The sequence below is a fragment of the Pelobates fuscus genome, chromosome 3, assembly GCF_036172605.1.
Source record: "Pelobates fuscus isolate aPelFus1 chromosome 3, aPelFus1.pri, whole genome shotgun sequence".
In the NCBI taxonomy this organism is placed as follows: domain Eukaryota; kingdom Metazoa; phylum Chordata; class Amphibia; order Anura; family Pelobatidae; genus Pelobates; species Pelobates fuscus.
This window is the reverse complement of record NC_086319.1, coordinates 302,916,599-302,937,864: the sequence shown is the minus strand read 5'-3', so window position 1 is coordinate 302,937,864 and position 21,266 is coordinate 302,916,599. Positions and strand designations below refer to the sequence as shown.

General features: G+C 36.3%; 1 protein-coding gene across 16 annotated transcripts in view; it reads left to right on the top strand.

Annotated features, from left to right (window-relative positions):
* The window catches only part of MEF2A (myocyte enhancer factor 2A), a 142,041-nt gene that overhangs the window by 76,150 nt on the left and 44,625 nt on the right, over positions 1-21,266 (top strand). The window lies entirely within an intron of this gene.

Here is a 21,266-nt window from a genome sequence, read left to right as displayed (position 1 = left end):
TAATTACAACCATCAGCATTTTTATTGGGACATTATCAAATGGTATCTTGGCGGGGAGTTACATTGTATCAGATGGTTCCTGTAAAATAGAAGTGGGGATGCTGATTTTTTTTTTTAATCATTTATTGTTTTGGCAAATCATATTCTCCTCTTTAACACATGTAAGACTTATCCATCATCATATGAAATGTTATGTCATAAATCTTATATTTAGCCCAGCTAGCCATGAAAAAAAATCAGACTAGCAGAATAGCCCAAATTCAGCTGCTTTGCCTCAAAGGAAAGCTGTCACATCCTATGATTTTTAACATTATGTTTACTTATCTCTGCATTTAGCAAATTTGTATTTGAGAGGTGCAAAACAATAAAATGAGATGTAGAAATCCACACCTTTCTATCCTACAACTGGGAGCCTCCGTAGTCGTTCCCTGTCAATCATTGTGTGCCTTTGAGACAGGAACTTACTCAGGTGCTCTAGATATAATTCAGCACTTACACATGTACAGAGGGCAAGTTTTCCAAATGTATTAAGAGTCACCACCGTGTACTAAAGAGGGATATATACGAGGGATGGTTCCCTCTGTTGGGAGATTCTAAATAGATATAAGGTAATGCAATGCAGGAATACGTGAGAGGTATACAACACTAGTGGTGCATGGATTAGTTTAGGAAAGGTAATGGAGTGGCACACGGCAGACCCCAGTTAAGAAGTCAAACCATTCTTAAACCATTTGACTACAATGATGGGGGTGAGGTGCCAGCAAACTGTAGTACTTATGGTGCTTGGAGTGTTCCCTTAACTTCAGATGCACCTGTGTACACATGTTTATATCTTACCATTGAACTAGAGCTACAGAACACTATTGATACGTAAAATATAAAATCATTTTCAGTCATAAGTGGATGTTTAGCTTGCTAATTAAATTCTAGGAGCCGTTTACTAAGATGGCAAGCTAGATATTTTCGGTTGAGTCTCTGCTGTCAAGCTCTTAGGACTGTGTTATTAGATACCCCATATTTCTTTGCTAGCAAAGACAAGAGCCTGTATAAAAAAGCCTACATTGACACAATGAGCACTTCATGTCTGCTTTCAAATATGGCTTGGGCAGAGACTTCCTCATGTGGCTGTTTCTGAATTCCAGCCTTTGTGAAGTGTTTTCACAGATGTTTTCAAGCTTCTGTAGAAATGCCTTAGATTACATTGAGTTTAATAAAAAAAAGGTAATTTTTGGTAGCCAAATAAAATATAATCTACAGGTTTGGTATCTGGCAGCACTTGCTTAATCTCAGAATCCACATCAATATTATTGAAGCTGTTAAGGCAGATTATAAAGCAGCAGTGTTTCAAGCATCTTAATTCTTTTTGCACATGTGTTTCATAAATAGGAAGGCAGTAGGTTTGGCAGCTTTATATGACAATTGAATACTTTAGTTAATGAGTTTTGGCAAGAGTGTTCCGTGCCAGGAGAAATGAGATCAGTGGCGCTCAGTGCAATGTCTTGAAGACAAATTGCTGTGTGTTCTTTGGCTTTGGACGTGGCTGAAGACTGCCTGTCTCTTTGAAAGATTTTCTTGGAAGAATTTCAACCTGTTGAATATGTTGTCATGGTTTGTTGGACATGATCATTAAAACCTCTAGTAAATAATTAGTGATCATTTAGTGCAACAGCATTTTTTATGTTGTTGTTTTGTTTCATTAAACATACAGTTATGGTTGTTGGAAATTGGCTGAACGTTGCAGTGGAAAAATATTGTTTGCTTTTTAAAATGTACTAAAAAAAACATCAAAACACTCAATTGCTTCTAACTCCCTTCTTTACATTTTTGACTGTGCAGCCTAGTGATTTTGAGATGTAGTTTCAGCTATGACCATTAACAATTTAGAAAACCTGTTACTTGCGAAAATAAGATAAATCTGGCCCTCACTGGCATTTAGAACATTCTGCAACAGAGTTTTTTGGATTCTCTCCTTGATTGAAATATTATGATCTAATGTTTAGAGATTTTATCAAGCTCATAAACAATATCGGCATTGGTATTCCTAAGCATATGTATTAACATTAAATGTAAGATTCACCCTCTGAGCTCGCAATGTTTTTCTTTATCATCGTAAAATTTAGTGGTACTTTATAGGATTAACAAGTTGATGATATAGCTCAGTGACTTGTGCTCGTAATGTAGATTCCCAGCAGGGCCGACTGAGATGTTTTTCCTATTGAGCTTGGTATAAAAGAAGTACCATGGACTTGGGTAATAATAGGGTCATTACCATCCATTTGAATAGTAATAAAAGCTGATTTTAACGTTCAGCTGAAAGGAATACAAATGTTTTATTCCTAACGCTGTAGTATTCTACTATCTATTTAGAGTAAATATTTTGTTATTTTAATGCCAGAAGAGAGTTCCCAGCCTTAGCCATAACTCAAGTAGGGCAGTGCTGTGGGTGGCCAGGGACCCTTATTTAGTGTTAAACTGCTTGAAAATGGTTTAACACTTAATAAAGAGACCGCACCAGAGGACTCTAGGCACTATAAATAATTCAGTGAGATGAAATGCTTTTAGTGGCTACAGTGTCCCTTTAAACATGCATCCATTTAACTTTTTCCCATTCCCACTTTTCCTCTAGTGCTTCTGAGATCTACCTGACATGGCATCGTCTGGGCCATGGGTTGGTAACCTTCGGCACTCCAGATGATGTGGACTACATCTACCATTGTGCTCTTACAGCCATAATGCTGGCAATGAATTAGGGGAGGTGTAGTTCACATCTGGATTGCCGAAGGTTGCCTATCCATGCTCTAGGCAATAAGGGAACAGGAAATTAAGTGTAATTTGTGAAATGCAGAGCACATGACACATTTTAGCAGAATATATTCTCCCCCTCCCCCCACATTCTAAAGTTGCTGTAATGTAATAAATGCTGCCTGGTCAGTTTAATATTCGTATAGGCACCATCCAAAAACCAACAGAAGTGATTTTCTATTTGTCTAGTTTCTATGGAGATGAAACCAGAGCACTGTTCTGTGGCTCCAGAGGTCCTCTGTCTCTACTTGTGCAAGGAAGCTACTACACTCATCTTGTGCAGTCTGTACTTGAGATCCATACTGTTTGCCCCAAGGAAGCTGCCTTTATTCCAGTGTACTTTATGGTCCTTTTCACATTTTATTAATAATAAAATCGGTGTTAATTATCTATAATTATCTATAATGTGTATTGTGTATATTGTGTATTAAATTTTGTTCCCTTAATCCATTTTATACGTGAGCTCTGTTTCATTATCTCAAAAGAAAAGAGAAAAAAAAAAGAAAATAAAGGAAAAAACTATAAAATGCATTTTAAGTTATCTGTTATTTGATTCAGGTGTTGTGTATTTGGATTCTAATGAGTCCAATTTTCTTTAAAGTTGCTCCCCCTTGATTGTTAATTTTGCCTAAAAATAGTTTAAATGTTATACGTGTCTTTCTATTATAAGTGCCTGAAAAAAAAAAAAAAAATTTTTTAGCGTGAGAAAACCCTAAATTAATCTCTATTAAACGCCTTCAAACTCGCTATAGGTCACTCTGTCACACAGTTGTTGTAGGACGGTATAGAGAATTTAAGATTCTATGTATATGTTTGGTCGTTCATCATAGTCTACAGTTTCGTTTGTAATCCTGCTAATGTTATTTTCTTCATTATGTCTATATTTCTATTATTTTATCATTTTTTTTTTAAAATAAACCATAATTCATTATTCGTTAAAAAAAAAAAAAAAAAAAATTCCCTCTCCTTTACTTAACCCCCATACACATCTCTTTTTCTATGTATTTTTTGGCGGTGGCGTTCCGTTTAAAATAGTCCCAATTTACCCAAATCCTCTAGTGGGTCAGAAATAATTATAGTTTTCCCTTTATGAGGGATAATTAGTTTTACAGGAAAACCCCATCTATAATGAATATTATTTTTTCGTAGTTGCAGTGTTATATCTTGGAATTTTTTCCTAGTCATACGTGTGGCTGCTGATAGGTCAGGGTATATGGTAAGTCCTGAAAACTTTCCATCATGTGGTCTCTGGTATCTGATTTTCTGTAGAAACTTATCTTTTATGAGGCAGTTCATAAATCGGACTATAACGTCCCTAGGCTCGGAGGGGTTAATTCCCGTTAGTTTTGGTAACCTGTGCCATCTTTCAAAAGGATGTACTCCTTCATAGTGATTATCAACAAATTGGTGCACAAATTCTTTTAGGTATTTTTCCAGATCATCGTGATTAATATTTTCTGGTATACCTTTTATACGGATATTATTCCTTCTTGATCTATCCTCTATTTCTGTGAGTTTCTGTTCGAGAGTTAGTATTTTAGATTTCATTAAGTTATTTTGTACCTGAAGCGTTTGGATTTCATCTTGTAATTTTATGAAACTTTGATTTTGGTTTTCTAATTTCTCTTTTATTTCTATTACTTCATTTTTGAGTTCAGTTGATGTTACTTGGAGGTCTTGTTTAATCTTACAATACAGATTATCCAATGCTTCTATCATACTTTCTTGTGAGCATGTTTTTTGTGTTATTGCACTCCCTGCTTCTATATTGGTTTGGAGCAGGGAGTCCTCTGGTGTAATTGATAATCTTGTTTGTTTTGGTGGGGGATTGTGTGATCTTGGGGAGTAAAAGGTGTTTATGGTTTTTGATTTATCAAATTTATCTGATTCCACCTGTTTCTCTTTCCTGGGGGCCATTGTCTTTTGATTTGGGATTTGGGATCCTCCTTTATATCTTTCTCTCTTGCTTTCCTGTCCCTTTCCCCCCTTCTCCTCTATCCCAGACTCCCCCACCGTCTTTCCCTTGCTTTCTTTAGTCTCTTTAGTCTCTTTAATTAGTCCTCCTTATCTTATCTGTTTTTCCCCCCAAAAAGACGAGCTTTTCTTTAAGTCCAAATAGGGTCTTACCTTCATCGATTATAGGACTTTTACTTCATCAAAGAGTCAAATATCAGCTCATACCTTAGATTTGGTGTAATAGGGCAATCTCATTAGCCGGTACCTGGCGGTATTAAGATGATTGTTGGCAGGTACCTCGGATTATGCGCCGCTGTTCCTCTGATCGTGCCACAGGCGTACCTTATGGTTAGTATTGCCAGGAACGTTCCTCGGTCGTTACCTCTCGGAGTTGCAAAGTTTTTCAGACACCTCAGTTAGACCTCAGTTAGAGAACGCCGCCGCTCCTATAGTTTACTCTCCCCACACGCCACCTCCACGCTCACGCAACACCTCACTTCCGGCTGACGTCCCACGTCCTACGTCATGCCGTCCTGCCTTTGTTCTGCCAACTCCATCCCTTGATGGAAGCAGCCTCCCTTGTAATATTACAATAGGATATTGATGGTGGTGAATGGTGATAATCAGAGATATATTACTAAAATCACAATGAAGCTGAAGGCCTGGGCAGTCAATATAGAAATAATCATAAAATCAAGGTATTAGGATGGGAAGGGTTCATTAGTGTGTATATATATCCGCGTATGTCTATATACATATATGTAGATACGGGTGAATGTCTGAATCTGTATACATGTATGTGTATGTGTGTGTTTGTATCAATTATCCTTTTTTTTTTTTTTTTTTTTTTTTTTTTTTCCTCTCTCTCGTGCTTCCCCCTCCCTTTTTTTTTTTTTTTTTTTTTTTTTTTCTCCTCTCCCCATCCACACACACCACGTCAGCAACTGTGCTCTAGCTAGGAGCTCAATTTGGAGTAGCTAGACAATGTATAATCCAGTGGAATATTATCCAGGGATTATTCCTAACTGGAGACCCTGTTTTCCTTTAAGGGATATAGGATTACTTGTATGTATGAATGTGTGCACCAGGGGCATATGGAGAGTGAAGTGGAGTGAAGTTCTCAAAATTATTACTATAGATTACAAAGGATCAGTAAAGATCTGCGAATATGGTTAGCGTGTTATCTATTAATGCCCAGGGTCTGAACACCCCCCAAAAGAGAGGATATTTATATGATACAATTAGGAAAAATAAAATAGACCTATGTTTCGTTCAGGAGACACATTGGCAGAAGCAGAAAAATAATTACTGGAAATTTTCTAAATTCCCAATAATTTTTACATCAGACTATATTAAAAAGAAGAGAGGAGTCGCAATAATAATTTCAGCACATATTAAATTCGAACTTATCATGGAAAAAAAAGATAACCAAGGTAGAAGTCTGATTCTAATCTGTAAGTTAAATGAAGAAATATATACACTAGTAAATCTATACGCACCAAATATCTATTCTAGTAAATTTTTTAAATCACTTTTTAAGGAAATCGAAAAAATCAAAAAAGGAACTTTATTAATAGCTGGGGATATGAATGTTACACCAGATGTAAAAATGGATAGAACACTAACTAATAAGAGTAATCATTATACAAGAAAAATAATTAATAATGCCAGATCATTTACTAATACCATGATAGAACACGATCTATATGATATCTGGAGGGTTCATCACCCTAACACCAGGGATTATTCGTATTTCTCTCATGTACATAAAACCTATTCTAGAATAGACATTTTTCTAACAAATTCGTACAGATTACATAAGTTTGAGAATTCTAACATTGATAATATATCCTGGTCAGATCATGCACCGATAATAACTAATATTAAACAAAAAAATGACACCAAGGTAACTACACCTTGGAGGATGAAAGATGAAATTCTAGACTCACTATCTGGCCTAAAATACTTGAAAGACCAAGCAGAAGAATTTATAAGATTTAATGATAATAAAGAAGTATCCAATACTACTCTTTGGTGTACATATAAATGTTTCATGAGGGGAAATTTTATAAAAATTGGAGCAAAATTGAAAAAAGAACAGGGGAAAAATTTAACGGATCTCTATATAGAACTAGCCATATTAGAAAACACTAATAAAAAAGATTTCAATATATTAAAATTAAACAAAATTAAACAAATACAAACTCAAATTAAAATTAGTTTATCAAATAAAGTGAACAATGCAATTATAAGGTTAAAACAGCTGTGGTATCATGGAGAAAATAGAACGAGTAAAGTTTTTTCTGATAAACTAAAATTCAAAAAAAGACAACAAAGAATTACAAAGATCAAATATAACAACAAAGATCATTTATCCCCAATTGACATAGGGGAAGTATTTGGTCAATATTATAAGTCACTATATAATCTCCCAAAGATTACCTCAACGCCTGAAGAGATAGATACTTTCCTATCTACCTGTAAATTACCAAAAATTAATATAGAACAGATTAAAGATTTGGAATCTCCGATATCTATGATAGAGATTACCCATGCTATAAAAACACTCCGCAAAGGGAAAGCTCCGGGACCAGATGGTCTAACAGATTCCTTTTATAAAACATTTTCTATCCCTATTGCTTTTCTTCTCTTTAAAGTTTATAATGAAGTAAGAGACCGGAAAAAATTCCCCAACGAAATGTTACAAACAATGATTACTCCCATTTTAAAACCAGAGAAAGACCCACATTTTGTATCGAATTATAGACCTATTTCGTTATTAAACATTGATATAAAGATCTTTTCAAGGATAATAGCTGATAGAATAAAAAAAATTGTCCCGACTTTAATCCATCCGGATCAAGCCGGATTTATCATGGGTAGGAAAGGAGCTCATAATGTACGCAGACTTTTAAATTTAATACAGGTAATAGATGATAATAGGATCCCATCGTTGTTTGTGGCCGTGGATGCAGAGAAGGCCTTCGACAGGGTAAACTGGTTGTTCCTGTCGAGGGTCCTCAAAGCATTTGGGTTTCAAGATTTCATATATGATTTGATCTGGTCTCTTTATACTAACCCAACGGCGAGGGTTATGGGAAGGGGTATTGCATCGGAATGGTTTGATGTAAATAATGGTACACGCCAGGGATGCCCACTTGCCCCATTGCTATATGCTTTGACTATAGAACCACTCGCCTCAGCCATTAGATTAGACCAAAAAATTCAAGGGATTCATCTTGCCGGCAAACAAGTCAAGGTTCTATTATATGCAGATGATATAATTCTAACATTAACTGAATGCGAGGATTCATTATGTCATTTTATGGAATTAATTGAGAAATACAGATCTATCTCTAATTATAAAATCAATGTAAATAAAACACAGGTGATATACACCAACTTACCAGAACAACAACTTCTAACTCTAAAATCTAAATTTTCATTTATTTGGTCGAGTGAGAGCATAAAATATTTGGGAGTTAAAATAAGCTTTGACTGGAACCAAATAATTAAAATTAATTACTACCCATTGCTCAAAGATATGAAAGATACGTTACTTAAATGGAATAATCTATACGTATCTTGGATAGGGAAATCTAATGCGGTTAGACATTATTTACTACCCAAACTTGAATATATAATGAGAACCATTCCTATGAAAGTCCCAAAAGACATATTAAAAGAATATCAAAAAATATTTTCACAATACCTATGGGGGAAAAAAAAATCAAGAATAGCCCTCAAATACATAACTACAAAATTTAAGGACGGTGGAATATCATTCCCAGATGTGTATCAAATACATGACGCAATTATGTTCTCCCATATCCTAGAATGGAATAACGATAATATGGACAACTTGTGGATAGACCAAGAGCAAATCTCGAGTAATATATTTGATATTAAAATGTTATATTGGATTGATTCTTCAACATTCGCTAAATTAAAAATACAAAATAAGATAATACTGGATATTTTTTCTAATTTACAAACTTTGAAGAAGAAATTACAGATTACAGAACATCTAACTATAAATTCACCAATTGAAATAATACAAATATATATAGAGGACATTAACATTAAAAAATGGAAAGACAATGGTCTTGTAAAATTAGCTGATATTCTAAAACCAGATCTTAAAATAAAATCGTTTCAACAAATTCTTACTGACACAAAAGGACTTGATAACGAACATTTTACATATATTAGAATCAAACACTTTATACAATCTAAACCAGTACATAATATTTCACTTATAGATAATGTTCTTGGTATAGAACATAAGAATAATATGGTCTCAAAAATAAACAAGGTTCTATATAGTAGATACAATAAGGGAAAAATGAAATCTATGTTGAAATGGGAAAATGATATTGGAACTGAGTTTTCATTGGATCAATGGAGGGAGTCATTCGATTTGCTTGGAAAAGCGATTCATAGTATAAGTTTGTATGAATTACAGACTAAATTGGTCCATAGGTGGTATATGGTTCCAGCGAGAGTTGCAAGATTTCACTCTCCCACAGAACCTCTCTGTTGGAGATGCTTAAGATGTGACGGAACGTTTAGACACATATGGTGGGATTGCAATGCTTTGGATTCTTTAAAGCAAGTGACATCCACAAAAATCAATACCATTCTCAAAATAACAATGGACCTTTCTCCACAACTATTCTTGCTACATATGAATATTCCTACTAAAATTAAAACTATAAAATATCTAATAATTCATATTCTAATGGCGGTTAAAATTTGTATCGCCAGATATTGGAAAACTGTAAATACTCCCTCATGGAGAGAGGTGGAATCCCAAATAGGATATCAACGTTTAATGGAGAAACAGGTATATAGAAACCTTAATATGACAAACAAACACATTAAGATATGGGAACCCTGGACAACTGAGATATCCACTAACCAATAACATAGAATATACTAAAAGAAACTGGTCCTTAAACTTATAAATTTCCGCGATATGCTCCCTAATGCCCCTGGTGCACTGTGTGAATGAACAATTTTCCACGTATGTTTTGTTTGTTTAGTCTGATAAGATATGACCAGGGGAGCTAGGCATCATTCACTAGCTAACATAGATTACGAGAAGGCAATTGACATGATGCTGATGCTCCATGGCCGGTCTTACGTTAAATTAAAATAATATAATAAAACGAATTTTGATGAAATCTTAAATAGAACTTTTTGTATATACAATAACATATGATGAATTGGCACCTACCCTATTCCTAAGCGATACCAACTCATGGGACAGAAGCCGTTCTGATGTAAAAAAAAAAAAAATAATAAAATCGGTGTGGGTTTATGCTACTCAGATCAAAGCCTTTAAAGAATATAGCATATTAACTAGAAATAAGTGGATCCAAGAACATTCATACGAGTACTGGAACTTGGTATTATTCTTGTATTTGCTCTTTTAAAATAGCCAGATTCTCATGTAATAGGAGTCATTTTAGGATGCCAAACACACATACAGTATATGAAAACCCTTGCCAGAAAGACAATAACAGATTTCAACTCCAAGTCCAACTAGCAACAAAGTATTTGTATTCTTAAAGCTATAGTGTTCCTTTAATTCGTTTCTCGAATCTATATCCTATGTACGTAGATGAAAAAAAGGAGGCTACTTCAGAGAATCCAAACATATGTTCCTGCAGCTATAGTGATTTAATGATTTATATTAGTGCTAACACCTATCCCCCAACCCCGTGTGCACTGTTTGTTTGTTTTTTTAAAAGAAAGATTCAATTAAATTACCTGACTGCTCGTGTTGCTATGGTCTTTGTGGGCTTCCCTGCTCCCTTGGCTAAGATAACCAATCCTGATCATCTCAGCCAATCCAATGCTTCTGTGGGCTAGTGCACATGTGCGGCATATTGCTGTATTGCACCAATCAGTGTCTACTCACAGAGATGCATTGAGTCAATGCATCCTTTTTGGGAGCATTCAGCATCGGTATGTAGAATGTCTGTCCTGCAATCTTTGCATAACCAATCTCAGGGAGTCCCTCTAGTAGTGGCTGCGCAAGTAACAGCCCATAGAGGAGGCCTTAGGTGGGGCAGTGTAAGCACTGCCTTTTCTCAGAAAAAAATGCTTATTTACACTGTTGAGGCAGCAGAGACATGCTGTTTGCACATAACTATTATATTAAGCTGTGTCGGTTCTGGTGCTTTTATTGTCCCTTAAAAATAGAATTGAAATACATAAAATATAGGGAGAAACATTAAAAAAGGAAAGGAAAATATAGGCACTTTCAGATTCTTCTGCTTTGACTTAATTTGCAAATAATTCAGTCACAAGGTGCTGGCAATGGATTACCTTCAGGGAGGCAGTGCAGCGAAGTTAAATAATCGTGTGTGTTTCTAATTAGACACTTAATCATAGGCAATATTTCATTTTTAAGGAAATACTATACAAAGTAGAATAACTACATTCAAAAAAAGATGTTGAAACAGGGAAATAAATTTCTGGAAAGAACAAAAGATAACTTTTAGATTCGGGATCATCGGAGCCCAGAAGTCTTGGCTCCTATAAATATCTCGATTTAAAAATTCCTGAGTGCATGTCTCCTTGTTTGATATAACTACCGCAGGATGCTGCACCAGGTTAAGCACAGATTAACTAAACCGTTTGCTCTGTTCTTGGGAATATATATTTATAATGAAACCTGTGTGTCAGCTGATTTCTTTTCTTTTCAATTTGCTGACTGACTTTATTCTATGCACCTGAATGATGTGTTTTCATACTATCTATTCCTTCCTTCTTACATCAGAGCTGTGACTGAAAAACAGACCCCTCCTATATAAAATTTACACCTGTATGCTCCAACCCCATCTCATTGCCAACATTACAAATAGACCAAGAATATGGATCTGTAGTGTTCCTTTCAGAAGCTCCATATGCAATGCTAAAAGTAATGGAAGTAGCTGTACCATTTATTTCATCCATCGTGCCTTACAAATCGCACATGGTCTGAAAATGCCTATCTCGTCATTCACTACTCCCTATCAAATACTGAATATGCCACACTCTAGCTTTGCCTTCGTTACCAGGGAGCCATTGGTACCGTTTTACTTTCTACATCTCTATTCATTGGCCAAAACGCACTCTGTAACAGAGTTCTCCCAAATAATGCTTTGGTTTTGTTATCGCTAATTCAGCACTCCTGCAAGAAGATGATGGCTTTTGTTTGAATGTACTGACTTTAGGTTTGATTTCCAAAAGCTAAAATTGCTAATGTAAATATACCATGGGCATGAGAATCGCAAGTAGGGAATTCCAAAGGGCACTCCCTTCAGACAGGCTGATCTCTCTACTTTATTGGGTTTATGGATAATCTCTGTGTAATCTGAAGGAGCATGTTAAGGGCAAGGACAAATCACCAGGTCTAAACATTATCTAGGCTTGTGCCTGGAAGTAATCTGCATGTGCTACACTGTTTATTCCTGCATACTAACTTCCAAACTTCTTCAATACCCATGCAACCTGTAGTAGTGTCAAATCAAACCTCTCTTTATTGGCGATGTTGTTTTTTTTTTTTTGTTTGTTTGTTTGTTTTAATTGAAAGTGACAATATAGTGGGGTTTATCAAAACAAAGTGTAGAAAAATACTTTGAGATGCCGCAATATTTAAATATTTAAAATGTCCTTAACATATTGGAGCAATACATGAAAACATAAAAATAAATGCATGAATAACAAAAACTATGTAATTACAAATATAAAAGAAATCCACAGAGAACAAACAGATACAAATTAGATTGCACGGAGGGTTGTGTTGGAATTCAAAAGTATAATACATACAAAATTATTATTATGTATAGAGCGTCAACAAATTCCATGCTCTGTACAACAGGCAAACTAACTAACTAACTAAACATGTATTTGCAACAAGACGAGTTGGAAGCACAGGAACTGAAAGTGTTCAAGGGCCCTGCCCAAACAAGCTTACATTCTAGAGCGATTGGGGTAAAGTGACAAATTATGTAAGGGTAGGATGTATTTCGTGTCTGGGAAAAAGAAGGTTACTAGAATATTTTTACAATGAAGGGTTAGTTGTTTTTTTTTTGTTTTTTTTAGATGACACAGTTGCAGGTGAGGTAGCAGGGTGGGTTACCAAGGTGCAGGGATGGAAAGCTATTGACAGTTTAATTTATATGCTTTCCTAAAGAAGTGAGTTTATAAAATAAAAATCCAATTGCTCACTTAGATGCTTAGTGTGTTAAGATAAACATGGATTCGGTGCCCAGCCTATAGGGCTTTTAAACAGTTATTAATATCTAAAAATCCTTTGAATGGATTTTGAGTTCTTGCTTTATGCATGGACAGACCTTTCTTGCAGAAGGTGTTTTATCTTCTTGCCATGTAACACACTTTGTTAGTGCATTGTGCATGTTGGGGATAATTATTTTCCTATTTGGATCCAACCCGTACTATGTCAGAGTGTGCATCATTGGTAGGGAAGTACTCCAAATGGCAACATATTTATTTAAATAGGGTGTCTACAAATTAAAATCTTGCAACTAAAAGTTAATTTGCCAAAATGTCATGCTATAAAAATAATGATACAACAATTTAATCCGGACAACGTGGCCTACTATTAAAAAGGAAATTTTAACTGGACTGTCTTGTCATATGGGAACCACGCCATGAACGTTTTGTTCTGCTTGGGGGAAGGTTAGTCCTACACTCTCAGGCTATCATAGGTCCAGGATGGAGAGACTCAGTATTGATAATGCGTAAGTCTTAAACTATTTATCAAGGCGGCCAAGAGTGTTGTAGAAAGCCTAGGTTATCACAGATCTTTCCTAAACGGTGTAACAAAATGGGTGGTGCCACTTATAGACTGTTTGGACCATAACTTCTTCACTGAGCTGTATTAGTTATGGTGCCTAGAGTGCACCATTAACAGGTGTTTGCATAGGGGTCCATATCCTGACAGCTTCTCTGCTGCAATGTGACCATTCGTTATAATATCCTATTAGGCCATTTCCCAAAACAGCCACTGCAAAAGTAAGACCCACAATAAATGGATCCAGAAAAATCTTACCAATAATAATCAATAATTTATTAAAGTCCTGTATGTTGTGTAGCAGCAATGAACAGCTCCCGCTATCCTATTCCTTCCTTGCATTAGTATTTAATAATATTGACAATTTTCTTAAGGATATATGTTATATCTAAGGTAATGGTATAAAGCTTGCAAACTGGGACACACTTTTAAATAAGCACATTTTCTGGTTATAAGGCATATAAAAATGGGGTAGTATATTAAAGTGTTTATTGTGTGGTCTTGTTTTTGTTTTGCCATAAAATGTCAGCCTGAAATCCTCTCCGATAATTTAATAGTTTCTGCCCAGTGGCTTTTGTTGTTTTGATTGTTTGGCAGTGAAAGGGTTGCTTTTTGGTAGGATGGAAAGCATGTATTGAGTGGTATCATTTTGTGCAGTTAGATGAATACCCATCCATCCCAGCTAATCTCCTGGCAACAGCTAGATGAGGGGCACTTACCCTCGGTAAATGGCCCTTTGACGTCAGTCTTGTTTTTCTACCAGAAGTTCAAGTGGATGTTTTCTCATCCACAACTTTTCTACTTCGGTTATTTTGAGTAAATATCACTCACAAACAGTCAGTGTGGCTAATTAAGCAGCAAAAAGCCCATATCTCTTAAAAAGCTTCTTCCTTAGAATCCTTAAAAACAAAGATGACAGGGGAGAGTGTTTGAATAGATATTTCCTGTATTATTTATTTTATGTTTGTAAAAGAAATTGAGCTTACATTTTACTGGGACATTTTAAAAAGAAGTTTCTGTTTAAAAGTAAGGTCTAGTATATTTTAAAAAAAGAAGTTTGTTAGAAACTAAGGACTAAAGGAAAAACGCAACGTTTAGTTATTGTATGTGTCTTGGGAGGGGGACCTATAAATTAGTTTTTCTGCTCCTATAAGAAGTTGAGTTTATATGGCCCTCTCTGTCAGAATTCTTTCTCTTTCTTGCTTTTATATAAAGGGATTTACATCACAAAAAAACAGCTATTATGAGTAGAAAGGTAATGGGAAACCCTTCAAAGTATATCATATAGGCTGTAACCTCATTAGGTTTTTGGCTGCCCTAGGCTAATACAAGTACTACACCAACTTCGCCATATACTTGTCACACACGAACTTACATTGGCACAGAATCATATAGACACACACAGTATCACATACTCACAAACATTTCCAATCCTTTCCTCTCCGCTGCAGCTCACCTTTGCCCACACCGGGAGCAGGAAAGGAGGACCATAGTTACAGCATACGCTGATGTGTAGTGGTGAGAAGTCAGGGACTCATTCATGCTTTACTCTCTGATGGAGGTATAGATAACAGGTAGCAGATGCCTATCTATCACGCCACAGCCACTACCTCTATTGGCAGTGCAGGACCTGATTAAGCAGACAGTGAAACAAGAAACAGCCCCCTGCTGGTAAAAAAAGAAAAAATCTCCCCTCCTGCTGTCCTAGCTAGCCAGATAAAATGAAGTCCCTGGTCAGTAGGTAATTGTTTGGTAATGGACACAACTACACTAATCTGCAGCCCTGTTTACCTTTCCTATTTACAAAGTAGTTACAGAATATGCAAATGAGGCCCACAGTGGTTTCCTTTAACCACTGTATTTACTCTATACATAGGCCTCTTCAGGTTTGTGTGCTGTCAAAGATATCTTCTGAAACTTAACCTATATTGGAGTTATACTGCCAGGAAATGTAGGCAATGACATTTTGTGATTACTAGAAATGATCTGTAGTTGATAGTTGATAATGTACGTTATAGGTAAAATGTTAACTAAAAATCTTTTTACTGTAGAGCAAGCATGTCAAACTTGCGGCCCACAATGAATATATTTGTGGCCCACCTGCCCTGGGGACGCTTTGTGCTGTGGCTGCGAACAGCCGCTAGACAGGAAAATATTTCCTGTCTGATTCTTGTCTTCCCTCCTACGGCCACAAGAGAGCAGAGTGACTGTCTGTCTGCAAAGCAGGCCAGCCACTCCCCCTTCCCTCCTGCTCCCGGTGCCAGAGGAGCATATGGCAAAGGGGGCAGTGTATTAGAGTAGTGAGCAGGGGGCAGTGTATTAAATTGCATGGAGGTGCTGAACTCTCCCCATGGAGATGCTGATTTTCCATGCAGCATTTTGCCACACATGCACAATAGCCTTCCAACGCTCTCCTATGGGAAAGCATTGGATTGGCTAAGATCATCAAGTTTGATGATCTCAGCCAAAGTGAAGAACACATTCATAGAACTTCAAAATCAACAAAATAACGTCATTTGTTTTTTTACAGCCGTGCAACAGCATACATTCACAATTTCAGTCCTATTACCAAACTTTTCTCAATGTCAAGGTAGTTGGACTGAAACATGGGTTATATGCAAATGCATGTCTCCTTAAAATAAATTTGCTCATATGTTTACTTTAAAGCGCTATGAGCGTGAGGACGTCCAGTGTCAGGCAACTTTTTTTTTTATATACTGTACTTTTTAAAATAAACCTACGTTTCTATGAAAACTGAAGTTTTTGTTTTTTTGCGGCCCACATAAAATGTTTATTTGGCCTGTGTTAGCCTTTGAGTTTGACATGTTTGCTGTAGAGAGACCAATGTTGAACACAAATACACATCCCAGACAAAAAATACACTAAATGTAGTGTTATATGTTCTCAGTACTATACTTAAATTAAGAATTCTGAATAGGGGTATGCAAATGAGATACTTCAGAACTTTGTATTTTATTGTCATACAGCCTACCACAAATTATCCTTGTCTCTAGTTCTGCAACACCAGTACCTAACCTCACAAATGCTCTACTGGATGAATGGGCAAAAATTCCCAAAGAAACACTCCAAAATCTTGTGATAAATTTTCCCGGAAGTGTGGAAGGTGTTATAGCTGCAAAGGTGGGACCAACTACATGTTAATGTCTATGTATTTAGAGTGTGATGTCATAAAGGTCCCTGTTGGTTTAATGGTCAAGTGTCTGTCACATAGCACTAATAGCTAGACTTAGCTGTTGCAGAGTGTGTGGATTTCCCCTTTCTTTGGCCACCAAATTTGTCTCTCCGGAGGCTTTTCTTAAGTTGTGAAAGAGTACCTGCAACTAAGCTTCCTGGGGGATGTCAGTCTATCCATAATGCAGGCTTTTTTATTAAAATGTCAGTGGAAATACCTCACTGGTTGCAGTAGAATGTGTGTGTAATGCGAGCCATCAAATTACTTGGTTCCCTTGTTAACTACATGACCTCTAACCTTTCTTGTCTAGTATAGATATAGCATCTGAGCATTGCTTTCACCAACAGGAAAAAAAAATGTATCTGACACCACAGAGCGGCCTTTTCTTACAGATTACAGTTAATCTAACTCTGCTGTAAAGGGGAAAAAACTATTTCCAGAACAAACCCACACTCAAGAAGAATATCATTGGTTTATTGCAATGTTTAAAGCGATATCTGTTATGATGTAATGTCTATACATATGTAAAGCTGGGTGCATACAAATATTTTTTGATTATTCTCTACCAAATTATGTGGTGTTGAACATTCAACATTCCTGGACCTGACATGACAGTCCCTATTTGTCCCTGCTCCAGGGATCAACAGAGATAACTCCAAAAAGTATCTGTTCATTACAATCTTGAGAAATTTGCTACAACATAAAACAGTTTGGGGATGTGATTGCAGGAGTAGAATTAAGGTAACCGCGTGACTAACAATAAAAGTCAGTTAGAACAAGAACGAGTCATTTGTGAATACACTAACTATAGTATATAAAAGCTTGGTGTTAGTGCTATTTCTGTGACTTGCTGTGCATATGTATGGTGCCCTCTTACACCCAAAACTCTCCAATATAACATTTTCTCTAGAAAAATGTTAGATGCCATAGACGTTCACTTCTAAAGCAGGCCATTCAGATAGATATGAATTCAACTTCTGATGTAATCACACAGGTTTATAATAATTCCGTTATTAAAAGGACACTCCACTGCCTAAATAACAGTAAACATCACTGTTTAGTAGATATACACCAATGCATGCATTTATGCTTTTTTATCATTTGGGGCATATCTAAAAACAGCTTGCAAAAGCTGCAGTCCTATTGTCTGAAGCCTTTGCAAGCCATCCTCTTCTAACCCTGCCCAGACTTCATTTTGAATTACTGTTGAAATCTGCACTTTTTGTAAAATGAAAAACAAAACAAAAACAAACAGGAGACATTCTCTTAAAGGACCACTATAGTGCCAGGAAAGCATACTCGTTTTCCTGGCACTATAGTGCCCTGAGGGTGCCCCCACCCTCAAGGTCCCACTCCTGCCGGGCTGGATGGAGGGGAAGGGGTGAAACACTTGCCTTTCTCCAGCGCCGGCCTCCCTCGGTGCTGGAGACTTTCCTCCTCCTTTCCCCGTCATCGGCTGAATGCGCATTCAGCCAGTCTCGTAGAAAGGCATTCTCAATGCTTTCCTATAGACGCTGGCGTCTTCTCACTGTGAAAATCAAAGTGAGAAGCGCCTCTAGCGGCTGTCAATGAGACAGCCATTAGAGGCTGGATTAACCCATTTGTAAACATAGCAGTTTCTCTGAAACTGCTATGTTTACAGCAGAAAGGGTTAATCCTAGGTGGACCTGGCACTATTTAGTTTGTCTCCCACATTGGAATTAGTGTAGGACCAACCGATATTGGGGTACAGTGAAGTAGTGTTGGGCTTAACACAATATGGCCATATGGTGGAACTGAATCCTCATATATGCTAGTTGAGATAGCTGATGTTAAGTAGCCTTATAAAATGTAAAACTGTATTTTTATGTGTGGGCTGTAACTTAAATCAATATTATGTATAAATGGTGGTCATTACGGCAGCGCCATTACTGCAAAATGCATGCTCTGGGTGTGCCCCCAATTTATTTATTTTTATCTTTACTATGTCCCTTTAACCCCTTAAGGACCAAGCTTCTGGAATAAAAGGGAATCATGACGTGTCCCACACGTCATGTGTCCTTAAGGGGTTAAATGTGTGAATTTGGCCCTTTTTTTTTTTCTGTTCTTTTTTTTTTTTCTCAAAATGCTTATCAGTATTAACTTGTTCCCAAGCGGATGTTTTTGGAATTTGCATATGAGTGTTTGGCAAAGCAATGACAGAGAAGTCTTAAACTAGAAAAAAAAAAAGTTTCCAACTCGGTAAATACAGTCGACTAATAAAACTGGTGGTTTAGTCGATGTAGCGGATAAAACTAGTGCTTCGAATGATTTGTCAAGTCATGTAATGTGTCATTTTATTTTGTCCTTTGTAAAAAGTAGGATGGTCCTGAGTGTTATGATGCTGGTGTTGTGGTGTGAGTAGATGAGAGAAAGTAGTTTGATGTTGAAATGAGTTTAGCATTAGATAAGGAGTGATAAAATTTGTGATGTAAACAGAAAGTGTACATTCATAGTAAAGGTCAAGATGAACTATTCTTTCCTCAAATTAGGTTTAGCTGTGTATATACATTTTTAGAAGGGTAGGCGATAATCATGTGCAGAACTCCTAATGAGTTTGAAATGCTGTAGTTCCCCTATGTATAAAGTATGGAGGGTTTGTTTTGTTTTGTATTTTTTATAATTTAATTATTTTATGTTTTAGTAAATGGGTGGCCAATGCTTAGTTCCCCTGCTTTAGAACTGCAAGATAATTCGCCTCGTTCTGCATCATATGAGGACTACTTTTTGTGTTTCAGTCGAAATAGGTTATTGTTGAAGTTGAGATCAAAATGGGCAAAAACATGCTCCGTGTTGTTGTCATGGTGAACAGGAGATGCAGACCAAATTGGAGGCTAGAAAATTGTGCATGGATATCTCATAAGCCATGGGGTCATAATGTTAGAAATGTAACACGAAAGCCAAGTTTATCAAAGAATAGAAGATGCCAGGCTTTAAAACATCAAAAGTAAAACCAGGGTTAACAGATGAAAGTAAGTAAGAGAGATGTTCAGGATGAAATGAATGGAACATATTTTCGCAAAAGAGAAGTAAAAAGATGAAGGTACATTGAGGAGATAGTGCTGGCATGTTTTATTTACTGAGGTGTGAGTTTGACAATTTATTATTCTGATAGATAAAATTAGCAATGCCTTATCACTGTTTATACTGACTATTTATAGTCTTTTTTTTTCCATTTTGTAAAGTTTTATCATATTGTTTTGTTATACAGTAGCAGGCAGAAATGTAAAGTAAATTTGTCGTCCATATGTGAAATAAGTAAAAGCAAAGACATAACAAAATCTTCATTATCACATACATAAAATAAATATATACAATTATAAAATGAAACGAAGAAAGAAGATGAGAAAAGTTCAATAAAAATGGTCGGCCTATTTACTATACCCGTTGTACATAAACAGATGTTGCTGTGTCCTTTAATCTCCCAGACGCCATGAAATGTTTTCATTTACTTTTTAGAACTATTTAGTGGTTATGCCCCCAAATATAACATTCATGCCTGCTTAGTTCCCCTGCTTTAGAACTGCTGGCATGTTTTCTTTGGTGGTGTAGGAAAAAAAATCTTGCAGACACTCAATTTAGTATTTTTGGATAAACATATCAAATTGTTTAATATTTTTAGCTAAACGCTTAATTTTTTTTTTCAAAATATTACTATATATATATAATAAAAAGATATCAGTATATTTACAAATATCATGATTTGTTTTCAAAACATTAAATCATGTTAAAATATAAAGTAATTTAAAAAGCTTGTCCAAAAATATATTAAAATCGAGGCTTGTGCTAAGGAATACACCAATCGGAGGCTTCTTGCAGTGAAAACACTGTACTAGAGCTTTCCAGTGCTATTCAGTGAGTTGCAATACAGCGCTTTAAGAAAAGTGTGTTTTTATCTACTCCAAACACATAATTCAGTGAGTTAAAGATGTGTCTGGAGCGTTCCATTAAAGGAACACTATACCGTTAGGAATAAACCCATGCATTTCTAATGCTATCGTGGTCTACTAACCCCCACGTGTAGAATAAAAAAAGCATTTATGCTTACCTTGCCCTGCTGATTTGGCTGAGATTAGAGCTTTTCTCATAGAGACGCATTGGGAGGCTAGTAAACATGACATTTTGCCACACTGCCCTGATCAGCATCTCCTCATAGAAATGCATTGAGTCAGTGCATCTACATGGGGAGCATTCAGTGTCTCCATGAAGAATGTGGAGACCCTGAATGTTGGTACTGCAATTCTTCTCAGAAAAGGCACCGTTGACACTGCTGAGCTAGCAGGGACAACCTCAATGCCCCAGAAATACTACATTAAAGGGACACTCCAGGCACCCAGACCACTTCTGCCCATTGGAGTGGTCTGGCTGCCAACTCCCATCACCCTTAATCCTGCAAGTGTAATTATTACAGTTTTTATAAACTAAATAATTACCTTGCAGAGTTAAGTCCTCCTCTAGTGGCTGTCTATCATATCAGACAGCCATTTG